The sequence below is a fragment of the Polypterus senegalus genome, chromosome 14 (assembly GCF_016835505.1).
Source record: "Polypterus senegalus isolate Bchr_013 chromosome 14, ASM1683550v1, whole genome shotgun sequence".
Taxonomy (NCBI): domain Eukaryota; kingdom Metazoa; phylum Chordata; class Cladistia; order Polypteriformes; family Polypteridae; genus Polypterus; species Polypterus senegalus.
Window position 1 is genome coordinate 20,249,333 of NC_053167.1, and position 21,328 is coordinate 20,270,660.

General features: G+C 41.3%; 1 long non-coding RNA gene across 1 annotated transcript; it reads right to left on the minus strand.

Moving 5' to 3' along the window:
• Positions 1-12,254: 12,254 nt before the first annotated feature.
• LOC120514550 lies at positions 12,255-13,529 on the minus strand. The gene is made up of 4 exons (XR_005630485.1): positions 13,466-13,529; positions 13,315-13,376; positions 12,413-12,573; positions 12,255-12,307 (listed from the first exon to the last, which is right to left on the minus strand). It is a non-coding gene; the product is annotated as an uncharacterized LOC120514550 (long non-coding RNA).
• Between the last annotated feature and the right edge of the window lie 7,799 nt (positions 13,530-21,328).

Below are 21,328 nucleotides of genomic sequence, written 5' to 3' on the forward strand. Positions count from 1 at the left end.
GCCTGTTAACAGTGAGCTCTGAACACCCAGCAATGCGTAATTTCTGCCTGAAATTTCCCATTTTAAATTTCAGGCTGAACTTCCATCCATACCATCCACATGATGTCCCAGGCTCTTTCAAACATGGATGCTTCTCTACCAGGGCTTTTGCAACAGCATTATATTGCTCTCCACTTGGATATGCCTTGATGGCATACATAGATTCTGCCAGCTTGTCTAGAATGTCAGTTTTCATGTCTTTTGATACATTTAAGAGGGAGCCATTATTTAAAAAAGATTCATTCCCTTGCTTGAGTTTGAGTTCAACGTCAGAGGAGAAAGTTGGAATGACAAATGTATCTGGCCACTCTCGAAGATGACTGCAAGGTGAGTCTTCTGAAGAGGTGCCTAAGCTCGCAGTGTCTAAAGATGAGTCAGAGAGATGGCAGTCAACTGAAGACAAGAGGAGTGGTCTTCTGTATTATCTTCAGCGTTGCCCTCCCTTCAGGCAGGTCAGATATGTTGGTTAAGTTACACAGTTCATTTTGGAAATCTGGGTCTTCAAATTGCAGGACCAAAACACTTTCCAACCTCAGCTCTTTGCGCAATATGGCGACCAGCTCATCTACTGTGTCTGGAAGGCTTTCAAGTGAAACTCTTCTAATGTCATCAGGGGCAATGATGACTAGGAACAACATGGCTTCTGAAGAAACTGTAAAGAGAAAAGAGACAAGTTACTGTATAGATATTAACATATTCATTCAATGACACTACACACAAGTCTAAAGATTAAACAAACACCACATAGTGGTTAGCTGATATTTTATTTTAAAAAAAAAAGTGAAACCAGGAGAAGATTATTTTTTTGGTCAGAACATGATCAAAGTTTAACAATATCAATCGCTTACTGTAACTATTGTGCTGTGTCCCAGTGGACCAGAAATGCCTTTGGAGAGATGAATGTTTTTCCTTGGATGGTGTATGATGAAAGTGGGCTGTAGTCATTCAGGTCCTGTGGATCTACGATAATGATATCAGAGAACTTTCCTTTGCATAATTCAAAACATCTGAGGTGTTCCACATACCATGCCTTATAAGGTTCAACAATGAATGAAGCCTTCTGAAAAATAATTAGCACTTTAACTATTTTTCCAAAGTTAGGCAGCCCACTTTTGTGACCAAAAGACACAAACATACCCTCAGAGTACTTTGTGCCATGTAGGGATACAGCAGAGGTTAGACCAACAGACTCCACATTCTTAAATTTACTCTGAATTGCTGTTTTTGTGGAGATCTCTAGAATATTTAGAGAAACATTTGTGCAATTCACCACCTTCAAGGCTGGCTTAAAGATACTTGGCATTTCAAGATGGTAAGCAAGGAGGAGCTGATGATGTGTGGACAGAGTGAGCAGTATGTTTCTGAAATTGTTCACATCTCTCACAACCTTTTTAAAAAAACTGTGCTTGCCTTCAAAGCGGATTGTCCAAAACTCCAGTAAGGGACCAAAGTGCCGAATAAGATGTGGGTAATGTTCTAAATAATGATGCTTGGGCCGCAACTTTAACTCTGGAAATACCTCTTGAAGCAGATGTCTGTGATCTGATATTTTAGTTTCAAGGTAGCACAGAGATTCATCTGTAAATTTAGAACTAGACAAAATTTCAACAATGTCTTTTAACTCCATAAGAATTCCCCATGTCTTATTTTCAGGCACTAAATGACCAATCATTAGGGGGACCAAACGCAGAAGTGTCCAGTTTTCATGGCCATTGCCCCCAATAGTTCTACTGACATTAAATGTTTTTGGTATTTTCTGAGGTCGGTTAACACTATCAGCAAATTTGTAAGGAAATGTCTGAATCACACTGTTCAAGTCATCTAATGTAAATAGCTTGCTAGAAACTAAATCATTTAAACAAAAACTTAGCTCAACTGGAACTATGCCCTCTAAGAGATCATGCAAAAAGTCTGGAGGGAATCCTTGTGATGTCTGAAAATGAGACAGTCTGTTCAACACACATTCCCTCTTTACACCATCAAAACTTTTCAAATTTTCATTATGCTGCAGTTCAGACACACATTTATCAAGAGACTGTTGGGTTCTGAGGGGAAATAGTCCACTTCTTACTTCACAAGCTTGTATGTCCACCCGACTTGCTAAACAAAACCTACAAAACTTGTCTGTATTGAAACTTTCCTGAAACCCAGCTAAAGAGTGTGCACCCAAGTTATCAGAGGATACATAAAGCATGGTTCCAGTAACACTTGCACCCAGTCTCTGAACAAAAACACCCTGATTTTCAAGCAGTTCAATATCTTTAATAAGAGGGCTTAAAACTCTACTATACCCAAAAGCTTTGATATCACTACTGCAACACAGGGTTGCAAGATAGATAGATAGAGGACAGGGATGCTCTGTATTTAACAGGCAAATTAGCAAGCACCCAATAGACACTACAAATCTTGTGGTTTTTTTTTGGAAGTACCTAAAGGGTTGCATATTTCAAAATCATCAATATAAAATCCCAAAGCAATGTGAAATTCATCTCCAGGAAGGAGTTTGTTTTCTTTCCAAATTGTACTGTCATGGAAGGATCTATAATGACCAGCTGGTGTGCTTGAAATACTTTCAGTCAGTACTTTATCAAGGACTTCATTTCGATTTAGTAACTCTGTCAGAACATTTAATACTGGCACATAAATAAAGTTTCTCTTTCTAGCAGCATCTAGGATGAACTCAATAGGTTCAATGATTGTGAAATTTTCTTTATAGAAAGCGGACCTTTTATGAGTTGTGCTTAGAGGACCACCTTTTGAAAGTGCACTTAATAGATTCGTTTTCTGAATAATCTCAGACACCAAAGTCAGTACAGAGCTATCAAGGTTACATTTATGTTGTTGCAATACATTTCTAATTGACCTATGGATAGAATCTTGAGCTAAAAGGCTAATTTGATAAAGATCTTCCACTATCTCTTGAATTGCTGACTTTGAAACATGCAAAACTGTTTGCATTCGTAAAAACAAGGAAGCAAGACTACGCTTTACTGAGTCTTCCTTAACATCCTCCTGGAGTTCATTCTCTTCAACAAATGGTCTATCAAGATCGATTGTGGTGTGTTCCGGTTCTACAACTACACTAATATCCTTATGCCCATAACGTACAAATTCAGTTCTTAAATCCTCTATACTAGAGGCACGATGATATCTGCTCCTGTGAGCTTTAAAAGTGTTATACACATCTGACTTAAAGAAACAGTGTTTAAAGGGGCAGAACACACTTTCTTTGTTTTTGGTGTGCCTTCCTAAGTGAACAAAGTACTTGGTCAAGTTGCAAGGTTCACAAAAATTGCACAAACTACACAGCAACTGTGTGTGTACTGGCTTACAGTCTAAACATCTCTGATGTTGTGACCCAAGATGTCTTTTTAAAGCAACTTGAGTTCTGAATGTACAGGGACAGTCTATGAATATACATGGCAAAGGACAAGACCGCCCATAATGTCCATGCTTCACTTTATAATGTCTTATTATTATACGCTGATTTCCTGAAGAAAACGTGCAGAACTTACAGGTCCAAAACATAAGGCACCCAGTCTATCTGATCCAGTGCAATGTGAAGTTTCTGGAGGGGGAAAAAAAAAAAAAAAAAAACATTAGCACACCTTAATGTGCAACAAAAGCTGCTTTAATTCTATTCAAACAGAAATCAGACAAGTTACAGAATACCAATGAATTTACTTTTAAAAATGTTCCTGTAATGGCTATACACTAAATGGCAATCATAACCCAACCTGAACTAGAAATACTGAATTTAAAAACAAATAATGTTTATGTTAGTTTGTACTAAAATAGTCTAAAAGGGAAGTTTCCTTGCAGAAGCAAACTCAAACTAAATCCTTATTTGAGGGAGAGCAAATGCAATAAAATAGGTAATTTCAATATATTCACTTTATCCTATATATGGAACTCCTAGTGGTCTCTAAATGACAAATACTGTGTATCCTAATGTTCATACAATGTTCAGAAATCTTATCAGCAGAGTGAATGAGCTCAAACGATTAATTGAAAATAAATTACTTCTACGCCTGCAAAAATGAAGTCAAGAAAAAAGCCACTTTGAATTTCAGCGATTTGTATTTTTTAGCTGTAAACAAATTTAACATACTAATGTTATTTACTTTTTAAAACTGGAATTCAGTTTATAACATGAAACTCCCATCACGAGAACATGCAGAGTGCCACATAATGGATCTGTGTCGTTATTTTCTGTTTCTGCTTTATATTCAATATACTGTATATTGGCGTGGCGGCCCTGTGCAGGTGCACAGTTTGCACATGCCTAAGGCCGCACCTGGTAATACTATCCCCTATTTTGAGCACACTCGATTGCAAAGAAAAAGACCGTGCAACTTCGTGTGAGCCTTTCACGGGAAATTTGAAACAAGTCACTGGTGACAGCATTATCACTTCACTCTAAACATCGCCAGAAGTGGACTGACACAGGTGCTGTTCCATTTTGGATGACCTCTCTCACTTCCATTGGAGAAACCGACATAGTTAATGTGTATCCGCACGCACTTTGAACTCCCTATCCCAAAATTGTGTAAAGTGCATAACGCATCACGTTAGGTGTGTAGAGGAAGAAGAAGCCGACACGTTAGGATGCAATGCCACTAAATTGTTCAACTTCAAGCACTGACTTAGCATGGCAAGTAAGCTATTTGCCCTAAAGATATAGCGACTTCCCCGCACTGAATGGAAAACAAAACGAGACGGAAGCTGCGAGACACTAATAACGTGTTAAAGGCAGAGCAAAAAACACAAGTAGCAAAGTAACATTTAATCCATTGCACGCCAGCCGCAAAAATTATTACGTGCTGCTTATGTATAGAGCACGATACCTGGAACATCATGCTGCCTAACATTTGCCGATATAATCCATTAAATATTAAAGTAATGCTGTAATTTTATGAATGATTCACTTTGCAGAAACGTATTGCTTTGACTTAATATTACATGCTTCCACATGATTGAAAACTGTAATTTTGCTTTTTACAATTAAATAATTAAATGGTTTTATCCGTGCCTAAACTCAACTTGGGGAAGCTGCTCGTTCTCTTTCCCGGTAAAATGATGCAGTGCAAAATTTAAAAATGCACACGTGCAGACACACAAAACTTATGTAACATGTCACAATAAAAATAAGTTTCTACTTTACTGTGTATTCTTTTATGAGCCTAGCTGAAATAAATGTGTTGGCGTTTAATGAAAACTGAAGTAGTTCTCTGCCCCACGACTCCATGGCGGTTTTACTATTGGAAAAAAGCGCTTGGCAGTTTTAGTGTTAATAATTATAAAGATAGCCGCATTTTTCATTTTCTTCACTATGGAATAAAAACGGAAACTGTTCCAAAAATGATAAATACGACATTCTACTTACTATTAAACCAGCATACAGAACTTACAAGTTTGACTTCGAAATAAAATGGCGCCTCCTCCTTAAACGAGAAATGTTTTTTAGCATTCCAGCTGCGCATGCGGCAACGTGATGACGCAAACGTACAATTAACGAATGCCTATTGTGGAACCAACATAAAATAATAAATTGTTTCAATTAATTAAAAAGTAACGCAAGTTTCCAAGACAAAAAACACGCATTTTTAGGTTATCTTAACAGCATTGGTGATTCTAGATTGACTTGACAAATAATTATGAGTTATGACAACAAAAAGTAAAAATAATTTTTTACTTTCGTTACAATTTATCCACGTTTATTTATTTAAGTATTCCTAATATTCCATTGTCCCCCCTTCTGCCCACAGATCAGCCTCTGTTCTTTCTGATGTCTGTCAGATATGGTGCGGTCTTTATGTCTGTTCTCATCATACCAGCAGCTCTAGTGAGTTTCTTGCCTGTGGATCTCGTAGTTAAGTTTGTTTTTAGCTGTATTATGATTACAGAATATTACAAATCACATATTTGACACGTTAATGTATCAGGGAACAGACAACGTTAAGAATTGGCTGTCTCTACATGTTATCAATGTTAAATGTAAGAAACACAGTTATCATAGAGCTAATAGTCACCTTTCAATTATTATTTTTATAATGAAGTTTACTATGTTAAACGATCTGTGAAGAGCAAATATTATGCCTTTAAAAGAGTAATAATTTAGCAGTTTTTGTGACCGTGCACCTGTTAATCAGGGTATTCAATTATTTGACTTAATTGGATCTTTATTACTTTTGGGATTTTAAATACCTCTTTAAGATCATCAGATATATGTTTTATTATAATACATATTACTTATGCAAAAGTTACATTTAGAGATAAAACTTGTCAGATGTTTGTTTGTAGTTCATATCTCATTTAGCCAACATTTGACTCCGTCAGGTCCTAGTGGTCTGCTCAACACATCAGCCTTTCTTTAGGGTCTCTGAGACTGGAGGAGGCCAGGAGTCCAACTGTACAGCAGGCACTGTATCAGCGTCAGCATCATGACTGGTAACAAGATAGAGATGGCAGATAGTTCAGGTGGGTATAATCCTATATGACTACAGAAGCAAACGGTATATTATGAGCACACAGAGTCTGTATACTCCAGTATGGCCCTGTCATAACAACCTGTACAGTTGTAAACAACTCCACTTTACTGGTCATTTTAGCACACACTGCACTGAGGCTGTCAAGTCTGAACCATTAAATAATTCAATCTGAACAGCTGGAAATTTATTTTGACAATGATATTTCTGGTAAGGCTTTTTTTCTTGTTTGTCATAGGTTTATACTGAAAAACTAGTTTACATCAATGTAGTTTTCTATAGGATATATATCTCTCTATTAAAAAAAATCCTGTGGAATGAATGACTTGGAGACGATATGTGATCTTCACGTTAAAATCACGAAAGACAAATAAAAGAACCGCAAGACAATAGAGAATGGGCAAAAAAAAAATCAGTAGTGTAAAGGTAAGTAGTACACACAGATACATGTGTCTCAGTGCATATAAATCGTATAAAGGACAATACATTATAAATGAAACGTTGACGAATAAAAGATCGCATTAGCGCAAAAAAAAGGAAATTAATTATCAGGACCAGATGTAATTGAAAAAAATAGCAGGACAAGGCGAGGTCAGAAATAAAAGGAAAAGAGCAGAAAACAAACTTTTTTCGCATTCACATCATTCAATGCACAAAATTTAGGTTTACATAATAATGGAACATACGATATGACAATCTGTGGACCCGCAACAGTTAAAGCAACAACAAGTTTCATTTAAAAGAAAACACAATTCGGTCAGGTGTATATTTATGATCATGGAGAAGTGATCACAACACGAGCAGCAGAGACACAAAGTAGCAAAAAGGACAGTGGCTGGACAGACTTTAAAAAGATTGAAGGGCAGAGCGATAGCAGCACGGCCCCCCTCCCCCCCATGGGAGCAGAATTATACGTCCTGCAAGAAAGAATTTAACCACCCCCAGGGCTGGAAATACAGGACAAGTATTGTTTTTATAACGTCACGCGAGACCAGGCAGTGAGCCATCATTTAAAACAAGTCCACAGACATCTAACCTAGCAGTTGTTGGATTGTTTTCTCAGGCAAGTATCATGTGCTCCCAGCTCTTAAAACAACGACATGCGACAAGCAGAAGAGGCAGCTCACATGCAGCAAAAAGACAGCAAATGATCCAAAGGCATATCCTTAGCGTGCATTCATACCCCCCCCCCCCCTTCACAACGCGAGCCGCTTTATACGTCAGGCAAGAAAGAGATGTAACCACGCACAGGGCCAGAAATAAAGGACAAGTATTGTTTTACAAAAGTTTTTAAAGAGCGAAGCAAGCAGGGGTGGAGCCCCTAGTGTGTGTGTGTATATATATATATATATATATATATATATATATATATATGTATATATGTGTGCGTCTGGGAGTTCCCAAAGTTCTTATATAGTTCCTGACCCGGAAGTGTTTCTCATCCTTTCTCATCCTTTAGCCCATAACTCCTTATCACTTCCGGGTCAGATAAAAGTCCTTTTTCACCCCGGAAGTACATCATTCCTTCCGTTCATGTGACTTGGAAGTACTTCCGGGGCGTAGGGCAAATAGCAGTCCCTGGTTCTCCCTGGAGCGACCCCTGGTGGTCCTGATGGATGCTGGAATCTGAAGCATCTCCATGTCGTAGGGATGTCTCCCTCTGGCGGCCTGGGGGTATTGGCCAGGATAAAAGGCCGGCCATGGACCACAATATATATATATATATATATATATATATATATATATATATATACAGTTGTGCTTGAAAGTTTGTGAACCCTTTACAATTTTCTGTATTTCTGCATAATTATGACCTAAAACATCATCAGATTTTTCACTCAAGTCCTAAAAGTAGATAAAGAGAAACCAGTTAAACAAATGAGACAAAAATATTATACTTGGTCATTTATTTATTTATTAAGGAAAATGATCGAATATTACATATTTGCGAGTGGCAAAATTATGTGAACCTTTGCTTTCAGGATCTGGTGTGACCCCCCGTCCCCCCCCCTCCCCCTTTGCAGCAATAAGTGCAACTAAACGTTTCTGCACACCGGCTTGAAGGAATTTTAGCCCCTTTCTCCGTACAGAACAGCTGCAACTCGCTCGCTTCAGATCCTTCCACAACATTTCGATTGGATTAAGGTCAGGACTTTGACTTGGCCATTCCAAAACATTAACTTTATTCTTCTTTAACCATTCTTTGGTAGAACGACTTGTGTGCTTAGGGTCATTGTCTTGCTGCATGACCCACCTTCTCTTGAGATTCAGTTCATGGACAGATGTCCTGACATTTTCCTTTAGAATTCTCTGATATAATTCAGAATTCATTGTTCCATCAATGAAGGCAAGCCGTACTGGCCCAGATGCAGCAAAACAGGCCCAAACCATGATACTACCACCTCCATGTTTCACAGATGTTTCATACCTTCTGGTTTGTCCACGTGATCTTTAGCAAACTGCAGATGAGCAGCAATGTTTTTTTGGAGAACAGTAGCTTTCTCCTTACAACCCTGCCATGCACACCATTGTTGTTCAGTGTTCTCCTGATGGTGGACTCATGAACATGAACATTAGCCAATGTGAGAGAGGCCTTCAGTTGCTTAGAAGTTACCCTGGTGTCCTTTGTGACCTCGCCGACTATTACACGCCTTGCTTGAGTGATCTTTGTTGGTCGACCACTCCTGGGAAGGGTAACAATTATCTTGAATTTCCTCCATTTGTACACAATCTGTCTGACTATGGTTTTGTAACCTTTTCCAGCCTGATGAGCATCAACAACTCTTTTTCTGAGGTCCTCAGAAATCTCCTTTGTTCGTGCCATGATACACTATCACAAACATGTGCTGTGAAGAGCAGACTTTGATAGACTCCTGTTCTTTAAATAACACAGGGTGCCTACTCTTACCTCAATCCCATTGATTGAAATCACATGACTCTAATTTCATCTTCAAACGTACTGCTAATCCTAGAGGTTCACATACTTTTGCCACTCACAAATATGTAATATTCTATCATTTTCCTCAATAAATGACCAAGTATAATATTTTGTCTCATTTGTTTAACTGGTTTCTCTTTATCTACTTTTAGAACTTGAGTGAAAATCTGATGATGTTTCAGGTCATATTTATGCAGAAATATGGAAAATTGTAAAGGGTTCACAAACTTTCAAGCACCACTGTGTAATATATATACTGCTCAAAAAAATTAAAGGAACCCTTTTAAATGAGAGTATAGTATCAAGTCAATGAAACTTCTGGGCTATTGGTCTGATCAGTTAAATAGCAGAGGGGCATGTTCATCAGTTTCAGCTGCTTTGGTGCACTAGAGGAGCAACACTGAGACAACCCCCAAAACAGAAATGAATGGTTTAACAGCTGGAGGAAGACCACTGACATTTTTCAGTCCTCATCTGTTTTGTCACTCATTTTGCATTTGGCTATGGTCAGCATAACAACTGGTAGCATGAGGCCATACCTGGACCCTACAGAACTGGCACAGGTAGTCCAACTTCTCCAGGATGGCACATCAATACCATGTGCCATTGTCAGAAGGTTTGCTGTGTCTCCCAACACAGTCTCAAGGGCACGGAGGAGATTCCAGGAGACACACAGGCAGTTCCTCTAGGAGACCTGGACAGGGCCCCTCGTAGAAGGTCCTTAACCCATCAGCAGGACCCACCGGTATCAGCTCCTTTGGGCAAGAAGGACCAGGATGAGCACTGCCAGAGCCTACAAAATGACCTCCAGCAGGCAGGCCACTGGTGTGAATGTCTCTGACCAAACAATCAGATAAAGACATAATGAGGGTGGCCTGAGGGCCCAATGTCCTCTAGTGGGCACCGTGGAGCCTGATTGGCATTTGCCATAGAGTACCAGAATTGGCAGGTCCACCACTGGCACCCTGTGCATCTCACAGATGAGAGCAGGTTCACCCTGAGTACGTGACAGATGCAAAAGGGTCTGGAGAACATTATGCTGCCTGTGACATCGTTCAGCATGACTGGTTTGGTGGTAGGTCAGTAATGGTATATCTGGGGGAGCAAATCAATGGAGGGACACACAGACCTCTACAAGCTAGACAACGGCACCTTGACTGCTGTTGATCATTTTCATTTCCATCCTTTCGTTCCTAACACATCACCATATCAGTTCAAAGCAGTAGAGATACCCAGCAGGATATTTTTCACATTGAGATCAAAAGTGACACACACTTAATGTCAAGACCTTAGAATAATGAGGTTCTAGCTGTGAGTTATGGTTTTAGAATACTGAGCTTCAAAGTCTTTGACTCTGCATTTATCTGGAGTATTCAATCCTTTTCCTTTAATTTTGTTCCTATATATATACAAGCTGCATTTTCAGTTAAAGACAATGCAATTTTTATTGAAAATGTGACTCCTAAATAAAGATAAGTAAGACCCTTATTGTTGTAGACTATGTTTGTATATGAACAGTAAAGTCTTGACCAGGATGTTCAGTTTCCAAGCTGTTTTACCCTGTGGGATTACTGGCGAGTCCAGCAAAGTGCCATTTGTAGACGGTGTTGATACAAGAGGAGGCTCTGCTCAAATCTGTCAGTTCTAGTTGTGTTAATACACGAGTTAAACAACACAAATTAAAACAGTATTGTCACTACCAAAAACAAAATGTTATTAATAATTATTCATTATAAATTGTACAACCATTTCAAGAAATATTTACAGTTAACAATAATGATGGATCAGTTGAACTGAAAGAAAAATGTATCTTCTTTGTACATTCTAACAAACAGACTGATCGGGGAATATACTGAAGCACGCCCACTTTTATATATTATATATAAATAATATGTAATGGGGATGGACATGTTTGCTTGTAATGTTCAAAAAAGTAATAAAAATGTACAATGCAGTTATAAAAATCAAAGAAAAAATGCAGATGACATGAATTGGATAAAACAGATACACAGACAATTTCAAATATACAGAACTTAATCAACAAAGTGTCCTTTATTATTTACATCAATAGTTAAATCAAATATACACACTCTATTATGCACAGTCAGTTTAACACTCAGAAATATAAAAGACCAAAGACAAATAAAGCAACTGACACGTTTGTTAGAGGAGCGGTTGATATGGAATCCCAAGTTTAAATGCCTCAGTGATGCGGACTGTCTTTGGTACTCCAACAGTTGAAGCACAAATGTGTCAAACTCTTCGCTCACTTTAAAAAAAAAAAAATCTTTTACCAATACTAAAAGTGTATTAATGCATATTTTAAATTTCACTTTAAACATATATTTACATTTATATGTGTTTAGTTTATATTCCTGTCTAAATTCACTATAAGTAAAATGCTATTCTGATTAACAGAATAATGGTGCTGAAAATAAAAAGAAAGGACCGTCTGCTTCCAACACCACATGACGTCCCACTAACCGTCTGCTGGTCCATCAATGAACAGACCTTCTGCCTCTGGTAGAGAAATCCTCTCAACTGTTCCTCAAGCTTTAATAAGAGCCGATCACAAACACAGAAACAGAGAGAACATTACTGATAGAGACACTTTCTGTACTCATTATAGATTCACTAAAGTCAAATCAGCACATCCAGAATGATGTGAAATCTGTCGATCTTTTCAAAAGTACCTACAGCTCTTGACAGCACTTCCTTAGGTAGTTGTAGAGGCCATCTGTCAGCTCCTCATCTTCTACTGTATAGAGGATATTACCTAGTGACCTTTAGGATCTTCATCATTTTAAAACCATTTGGATGACACCTTTTCAGATACAACAGCCTGTTGGACAAGCAAATACAAGAGTTTGGTGCTATAAAGTCATCATAGCTCTTTGCTACTAGATAGATTACAATAAAGTTTTACTTGTTATCTGAACTAAGTTACCAGCAGTTGATCATCTGCTCCTTGGCCTTTTATGATGAACTCCAACAGTTTTTCATGTTGAGTCCTCCTGGAGGCCCTGCTGATCTCTGTAGCCTCATAAACCTGAGTCCCTTGTTCTCGAGTCAGCTGCCCTACTTCATCCATACAGCCAGCCTGCTCCCCTACACAGTGGACACAGACAAATAAATACATTAGACTGTCACATGAAGTATTTGTCTTGTGCAAGCTATCTGGTTTTGGTCTGAACACTCGTGTTTTCTCATAAAAGTGGACACTTTGGAATAGAGTTCAAACTGTGAGAATTACTCTGTGGTTCACTTCAAAAACTGTTGTTCATGGTTATCTTAATAGTTTTTTTAGGATGCATCAATTATTTCAGAGTATTATAAATACCCCAATCTGGACACTACCTAAAGTAATATGCAAGTCACAGGCACATCATCCTAAGATAAAAAGGATATACTGTATACAGTGCTCTCCACTATTATTGGCACCATTTGCAAAAAATTAATAAGAAGGGTTAGAAAAAAAATCCCTGTTTGCTGAAGAATTGTCACCTTGCACTGAAAAAATTAGAAACATCTGACTTTTAATTGAAACAATTTCATTCAAAGAAAAACAAACCCTCATAAAGAAATAAATATTTGTAAAATTAACATTTTTATAAGGGGTGTCATTAATAATGGAGGGCACATTAAATGAATGCCACAGTTCATGTATGCCACACATGAAGAAAATATATACAGTATATATATAAATATTGTCAGCATCTTTAAAAGACTGATATTAAAATCAAAGGGTTCCTCCATAGTCAGATAAAGAGTATACTGGCAGAGGATAAGAGATAAAGTACTGAAATCCTAAACAATCTAAACACAAATGTAAAGTTACATAAAGCTTACAGTTAATATTCAAACACCATCAACATCTCTATTCCACAGTCTACTGAACCAGCAGGGATATCCTAAGAAAAGAAGGAAAGAAAAAAGACACACGTGAAAGTCAAACACTACAAGTGAATTACAAGTTTAAGAAATGGGTTTTGCAATTTACCTGATTTTTCATTAACATCCAGTTTCCAGAAGATATTCTTGAAGCAAGCTGGCTGAAAGGAAAAAAATATGTCACTTGTAATTAAATTGAAAGGCTCTGTGAACATCACGACTGTCAGTCTGAGTCACATACAAGTCAGTGGCACACTGCCCATTGCAGGTCAGTCTTTTAACAATTAAGAAATAGCAGGCATCATCTGCACAAAACCATGACATTCTATTAAAATTGACGGTACAAAAACTGCAGATTATTTGGTATTACAATTTAGACACATTACTCCAACATAAGGAACTAAACTGAAAAGGAAAAAAAGGTAATATCGTGCACCACTGTAGTCAATCTGAACTTTGTCAAAAGCCTACTTCACGACAGTATAACTGATCAAGCATTTCCTGGATGCTTGTAAAACTTTTTTTTTTGTCTTCCATGCACAGTCGAGGAATTCTCGTGAAACTTGCCTTGTGGAATTTGAAGAGTTGCCGGTACTGCTGAGTGCCAGCCCACTTCAAGCACTGAAAATAAATTACTACAGCGAAAATGATTATTAATACAAACTTAAAGGTTCACGGAACAAACATAACCATGCAAAACAAAGTTATTAAAAATATGAAAAAACTGCAACTTTCAAACGTTTTCATTTCGAAGCACACTACCTTCCATTGTCAAAAATACAAGCAATTAGTTTTGTCGCTTCTTCATATTTGGTATTTTTTTTTCGTCTCCTTTCGTTTAATGGAGTTTTGGCGCTTGGTACAACGGCCAATTATTTAAGAGGAAAGGCAGAACCTCAAAGAGGTAGGGATCACGAACTGTGAAACGTTTGGTTAAAGTTACACTTGATAGACAACTTCAAACGTTGATAATTAGACAGGTGAGTTTTTGATTGTCTTGTTAGCCAATACTATCCACTTGCATTTACAGTTATCCCACCTTCAGATCCCCTCCATTATGTCTCCGGTCTGCAGCAATATCCTTCTCTAGACGTCACTACCCGATCTGCGTGCCCATAGACATATAGACAGACACCGCAGTCACTGTGTTTCCAGTCGACACAATACGTTAGCGCGTCAGACTTATTGCGAGTGGGAAAAGTGCCATTTAAACTAATACAGGTAGACGTGGAAACCAGGTTTTCTGATGAAAAAACAATAACATTTAAAACAGTATCGTTTACATACAACAGATTTTGGTGAATCATTTAAATGCAATTATTTATATCTATTTATACACTAATAATGGTAAGTATTAAATAATTCCTCCAGTATAAGTAACATTTCTCGGGCTGCCTTCTTCCAACTCCGAAACATTTCTAGACTTCGTCCTGTTCTTAACGCAACACAGTACTGAAGTATTGGTTAATGCCCGAGTCACCTCACGTATAGATTAATGTAATACTATTCTATCTGACATCCCACAAAAATGTATCCATCGCTTACAACTTCTTCAAAATTCTGCAGCCAAGATAATAAGCTGCTGTTCTAAATCCACTGAACATATTACACCTACTCTCTCTCAGCTTCAAAGACTCCCTTTTAACTACAGAATACAATACAAAATACAAAATAAATCTTAACATTTAAAGCTCCCCCCTACCTCACTGATCTCCTACAGACTTACACTCCCTCTCGCTCACTCAGATCCTGTAATTTGAGAGTATTCAGTCTGGCAATCTGGTGCAGCCTTAGTTTGTGGAAGACTACGTATACTGTAAAACAGATTTGCAAAGGTAGATATCACAGTCAAGGTTAGCACACATTTTTGTACTATACAGTTGACCGCCGAAAGATGGCAGAGTGGGAGCATTTATTAGGCGTGACCGAAGTAGAGGTGCATGCTGGGCAGGAGCCGAGGTGGATAGTGGGATTGGTGACGTCATCAGGGACTGACAGAGGAAGGGCGGAAGTAGTGGTGCGTGGATGCTGATTCAGACCACTTCATGGCGGCGGTGCGTCTTTCTTTCTGCAGAAAACAAAGAGAGGAAAGTTAGTACCCCGTCACACCCTTCTGGCATACGAACTCATGATACCGTTTTAGGTCTGTCCGCGGCCCCCTATTCGCACGTGCGTGACATGACCCCTCCTTCAGCCCAGACCCATCGGGTCGGGCGGACCGAACCGAGAGGTCGTGAACCCGGGAGAGGGCATCAGCATTGGCCTGAAGGTTGCCCCGACGATAAGTGACGGTGAACTTGTATGGCTGTAGGTCCAAAAACCACCTGGTAACTCGGGGATTTGACTCTTTATGCAGCGACATCCACTGGAGGGCAGTGTGGTCAGTCACCAGAGTGAACTCCCGACCCAACAGGTAATACCTCAGATGGGTCACCGCCCACTTAATGGCCAAGGCTTCCCTCTCCACTGCCGCATACCTGGTCTCCCAGTCCAGCAATTTCTGGCTCAGGTACATTACGAGGTGTTCGACACCATCGACGCGTTGGCTCAACACGGCGCCCAGGCCTGTGTCCGAAGCATTGGTCTGGAGAATGAAGGGCAGAGAAAAATCAGGGGTTTTCAATATTGGTGCCGAAGTCAGGGCCTTCTTTAGGTCACTGAATGCTCATTCCGCTTGGTCATTCCATACCACATACAAAGGAGCCCCTTTCTTTGTTAAATTAGTCAAGGGTGCTGCTCTTTCAGAGAAGCGGGGCACGAACCGGCGGTAGTATCCCGCTAGCCCCAAAAAAGCCTGCATCTGTCTCTTGGTATTCGGACAGGGCCATTCCAGGATGTCTTTCACTTTGGAGCATTGTGGCTTTACCTGTCCCCGTCCTACTAGGTAGCCTAAATATTTGGCTTCCTTTAAGCCGAAGAAGCATTTGTGGGGATTGATGCGGAGGTCGGCCTTCGTTAGCGTCGCAAGGACAGCAAATACCTGCAATATATGTTCCTCCCAGGTGCCGGAATAGATGACAACGTCATCCAGGTAGGCGGCACAATAGCACTGGTGGGGCTTTAGCACTCTGTCTACCAGACGTTGGAAGGTCGCGGGTGCCCTGTGCAGCCCGAATGGAAGGACCTTATATTGCCAATGCCCACTAGGGGTACTAAAGGCAGTTTTCTCTTTGGCGGATGCTGTTAGGGGAATTTGCCAGTACCCTTTAGTCATGTCAAGGGTAGTCAAGTATCGAGCCATACCCAATCGTTCAATGAGGTCATCTACCCTGGGCATCAGGTAGGCATCGAACTTGGAGACCTGGTTAAGACGTCGAAAGTCACTACAGAACCTCCAAGAGCCATCTGGCTTATAAACGAGAATGATAGGACTAGACCAGGGACTGTGGCTTTCCTCTATGATGTCCATGTCCAACATCCGTTGGACTTCGAGTTCTACCTCAGCGCGTTTTGCTTCCGGGAGGTGGTAGGGTCTCTCCCTCACTACCACTCCGGGCTCTGTGATGATGTCGGGTTCAATCAGCGCACTACGGCCCGGTGACTCGCTCACCACTTCGGGGACGGACAGGATTGTTTGCGTCAGTTTCTGCCGCTGGAGGGGCATTAGGTCTGGTCCAAGGTTAAGGGCTGGTGTGCAAGCGAAAAGGGAAGGGGTCCTACCGGAGTCGGGAGGCTCCTCCCTTTCTGTCCAAGGTTTTAAAAGGTTCACATGGTATATCTTCTCACTCTGCCGACGATTTGGCTGTTTCACCAAATAGTCGACAAGCTCTTTTCTTTCCTTAACCTCGTAGGGTCCTTGCCAGTGTGCCAATAATTTAGAGTGGGAGGTGGGAACGAGCACCATCACTTGATCCCCGGGATGAAATTCCCTGAGAGTCGAGTTACGATTATAACACCATGCTTGCGCACGAGTCATATGTTCTTTTAGTAGAGGTCTGATTTTGTTTAGTCTGTTGTGCAGTTGCGCTACATACTCTAATACGTTAGTGGAGGGAAGAGCCTCAGCTTCCTATCCTTCTTTTATTATATCCAAAAGTCCCCGGGGCTGGCGTCCATATACAGTAACAGTTCAAACGGGGAGAAACCCGTGGAGGCTTGAGGTACTTCCCGGTAAACAAAAAGCACGAGAGGGAAGAGCTGATCCCAGTTCCTACCGTCCATGCTGACTACCTTGCGCAGCATCTGTTTGAGGTTCTGATTGAAACGCTCCACCAGCCCATCGGTTTGCGGGAGGTAGACAGATTTTTTCAGATGCTTAATTCGGAGTAACCTAGCAACCTCCCTGAATGTATCCGAGGTGAAGGGTGTACCCTGGTCCGTGAGGACTTCTTTGGGTATTTCCACCCTAGAAAATAGGCTGACTAATTCCCGTGCAATGTTTTTTGTGTTAGCGGAGCGCAGTGGAACTGCTTCTGGGTACCGAGTTGCGTAATCGACCATGACCAATATATATATATTTATGGCCATGGTTCGAGGGCTCCAGGGGTCCTACAAGGTCTACCCCTATCCTATCAAAGGGAACATCAATTAGGGGTATTGGAATAAGAAGAGCACGGTTCCTTCTGGGTATCTGACGTGTCTGGCACTCCGGGCAGGACTGACAGAAACGTTGGACCTCCTCATTAATTCCGGGCCAATAGAAACAGAGTTTTAAGGTTTTCTCGGCCCCCAGGTGGGCACCTAGGAGGTGGGCGTGAGCTAGTTCGCAAACCTCCCGCCGGAAGGTACGTGGTACTAGCAACAACTTCCGTACCTCGCCCTCATGAGTCGCGACTCAGTACAACAGATCATTTTCCAAAATAAAGTAGGGCTCCCCTGATATGGAACGGCTGCCCACGGAGACGATAGCATTCCGAGCAAATTTCAGGGAGTCGTCATTCCACTGCTCCCTTTTAAATGACGCAGGCGTAGACCTAAATTGATGGTCCATGCTATCTAAAGGGTCTTGTTGTTCCGGGGAAACCATGGTTCCTCGGCTCGTGCCCTCACCGGCGGATACTTCCGGGTTTGGGTCCGTCACCTGAGAATCTTCCCCCTGGCTTTCTACATCATCAGAGTTTGCCTGAGTGCACGGCGTGGGGGCCGCAGGGAGGGTCCTCCGCCCATCCATAACGGGACCCAACGAGGCTACAGGAGAGGTTGTTACTCTACCGCTAGTATTGTGTGATCAGTCGTGTCCCAAAATCACTGGAAAATGGGCTCAGGTAATACAGCAACCGACAACCGACTTAAGTCCCCTTTCCAGGAAATGTAACACTTCGCCAAGTGATACGATCTGGTCTTCCCATGTTCACAAGTCACCTGCAACTGCTGTGGTAGCCACTGTTGCGGTAGAATATAACAGCGAGTCACAATGGTTATGTTGCTGCCGGAATCAAATAGGGGAACTACCGAGTGTCCATTCACCAATACCACTCCTGTATTCGGGATTGCCAGGGGATGAGACAGAGTACAGTACCTCTCAGTGGTGGCCCAACTGCAGTCCATCGGTTCCACATTTAACGGGAAGGCTGGTAGAAGATGTCCAACTTCACCACACTTGAAACAGCGCGGTGAGGCCGGCTTTTCTCTGGGTTTTACTGGTGCTTCCGCAGCGCGACGAGTGGGCTCGGGGGTAACGGCTCTTCCCTGTTGGACCCCGTGAGCTGACCTTTCTGACCCCCCGGTTCGGTGCACCGCGAGCTGACGCTCCAGAATGTCCAGCAGACCCTTCATGTCTGTAAATGGATGTCATCAGACCTGCTGTGTGAGATAATTGGGCATGGCATTAACTAGCCCCTCATATGCCACTTGTTCAACCACTCTGCGATTCTTGCCCCAGAATTCAAAGGCTTGTGCTCTGCCGAGGTGATCGGGGTCGAATTGGCAATAACGCCACTTGCTTGCCACCTGGTCCGAGGTGATGCCGTAGCAACTTAGGATCTCCGCTTTCAGGAGGTCATAATTCACGGCTTCCTCCTCAGGGAGGTCATAATAGGCTCGCTGCGCAGCACCCTTTAAGTATGCAGCCAATATGGACGCCCACTCGGTCCGCTGCCACTGGTTCCAGGTGGCCGTCCTTTCAAAGATGCCCAATGTTTTGTTTTCAGGACTCTTTACCTTTGGGGTATTCCACGATGTGCACTTAATAAATAAGTCTCTCTTAAATTGAGACACCATGATTGTCGTAGCCAGTTTGGGTTTCATATTAGAGCAAGTTGTATTTGGTAAGGCGCGACACGGTGGCGCAGTGGTAGCGCTGCTGCCTCGCAGTTAGGAGACCGGGTTGCTTCCGGGTCCTCCCTGCGTGGAGTTTGCATGTTCTCCCGTGTCTGCGTGGGTTTCCTCCGGCACTCGGTTTCCTCCCACAATCCAAAGACATGCAGGTTAGGTGGATTGGCGATTCTAAATTGGCCCTAGTGTGTGCTTGGTGTGTGGGTGTGTTTGTGTGTGTCCTGCGGTGGGTTGGCACCCTGCCCGGGATTGGTTCCTGCCTTGTGCCCTGTGTTGGCTGGGATTGGCTCCAGCAGACCCCGTGACCCTGTATTCGGATTGGCGGGTTAGAAAATGGATGGATGGATGGATGTATTTGGTAACTAAGGCAGCTATGCATCATCTCTTAGCCTGCTCCATACCAGGTTAAAAGTGAAGCCTAGTGTTGTGTTGTGGATTAAGAGTTTGTGAAATTAATGTTCAATGAAAAATTAAACCTCTGAGAAAGGTTCACGTTTTTTTCTTTTTTTGTAGCATATCTAATGTTGAGGAATTCTCATTTAAATCAATCTTACGTGTTCATTACAAAATTTTAACACATTATAATCTGAACCATCCATTTAAATTATGTCGTGACCACCTTTTTTGTCAGTGACAAGATATTTCTTTTCTTTGGATTGATACATAGTCCGGCTCTAGCTAGCGTCAGAAAAATTGTACAGACCTGCAACATGTGTTCTTCCAATGTGCTGGAATAGATGACTACGTCATCCAAGTAGGTGGCACTATATGAACTCTAAGGTTTTAGCACTCTATCTACCAGACGTTGGAAGGTTGCTGGAGCCCCGTGCAATCCAAATGGGAGAACCATATATTGCCAGTGTCCACTAGGGGTACTGAAGGTTTTTTTTCCTTTGCGGAGTCAGTTAAGGGAATTTGCCAGTATCCCTTTGTCATGTCAAGTGTAGTTATGTATTTGGCATTCCCTACCCTCTCAAAGAGTTTATCTACTTGGCACATTGGGTATCCATCAAATTTTTAGTCATCAGAAGTCGTTATAGAATCTCCGCCAGGCTTAGGGACCAATATGATTGGACTGGACCAGGGACTGTGGCTTTCTTCAATTTTGACTAGGCCCAGCATTTGTTTGATCTCTAACTCTACTTCGTTCCTTTTTGCTGGCGATAGGGTCATTTCTTGATGATCACCCCTGATTCTGAGTCAATGTCATGCTTAACCAGCAAAGTCTGGCCAGGTAACTAACTAACCACTTCTGGGATAGACAGGACAGCTGATTTCAGCTCCTGTCTTTGATGGGGAGCCAGATTGGGACCAAGATTGAGAAATGTTTTTAATGAGAAAAGGGAGCAGGGTTGACTGGTGGGGAGGTCAATGTCTTTGTCCTTCCACAGTTTCAACATGATAAATATGCTGAATGTCCTATTAACCCTGGCTATTGTAACCTTGGAGAGGTGTAACACTCTTAATTCTGCCACCTTACTCCCCAGTGAAGATGATGGTGAACCTCATGATTTTGCAGAGATAATTCAATCTGTAGTTAAGCCGAGATCCGACCGATTGTGCAATGATAATTTAATCTGTAGTTAAGCCGAGATCCGACCTTTAGGATGAGCCTCTTGATTCAGGACACGTCACCTTTGTTGACAGCTGCTCTCTGCGTCTTGAGGATGGCTCTGTGGTGTTATGGGTCCACAGCTCGCTGAGTAAAGGCCATTTAAATAAAGAATCACCGCGCTCGCGTTTTCGTGACGGGGCATAG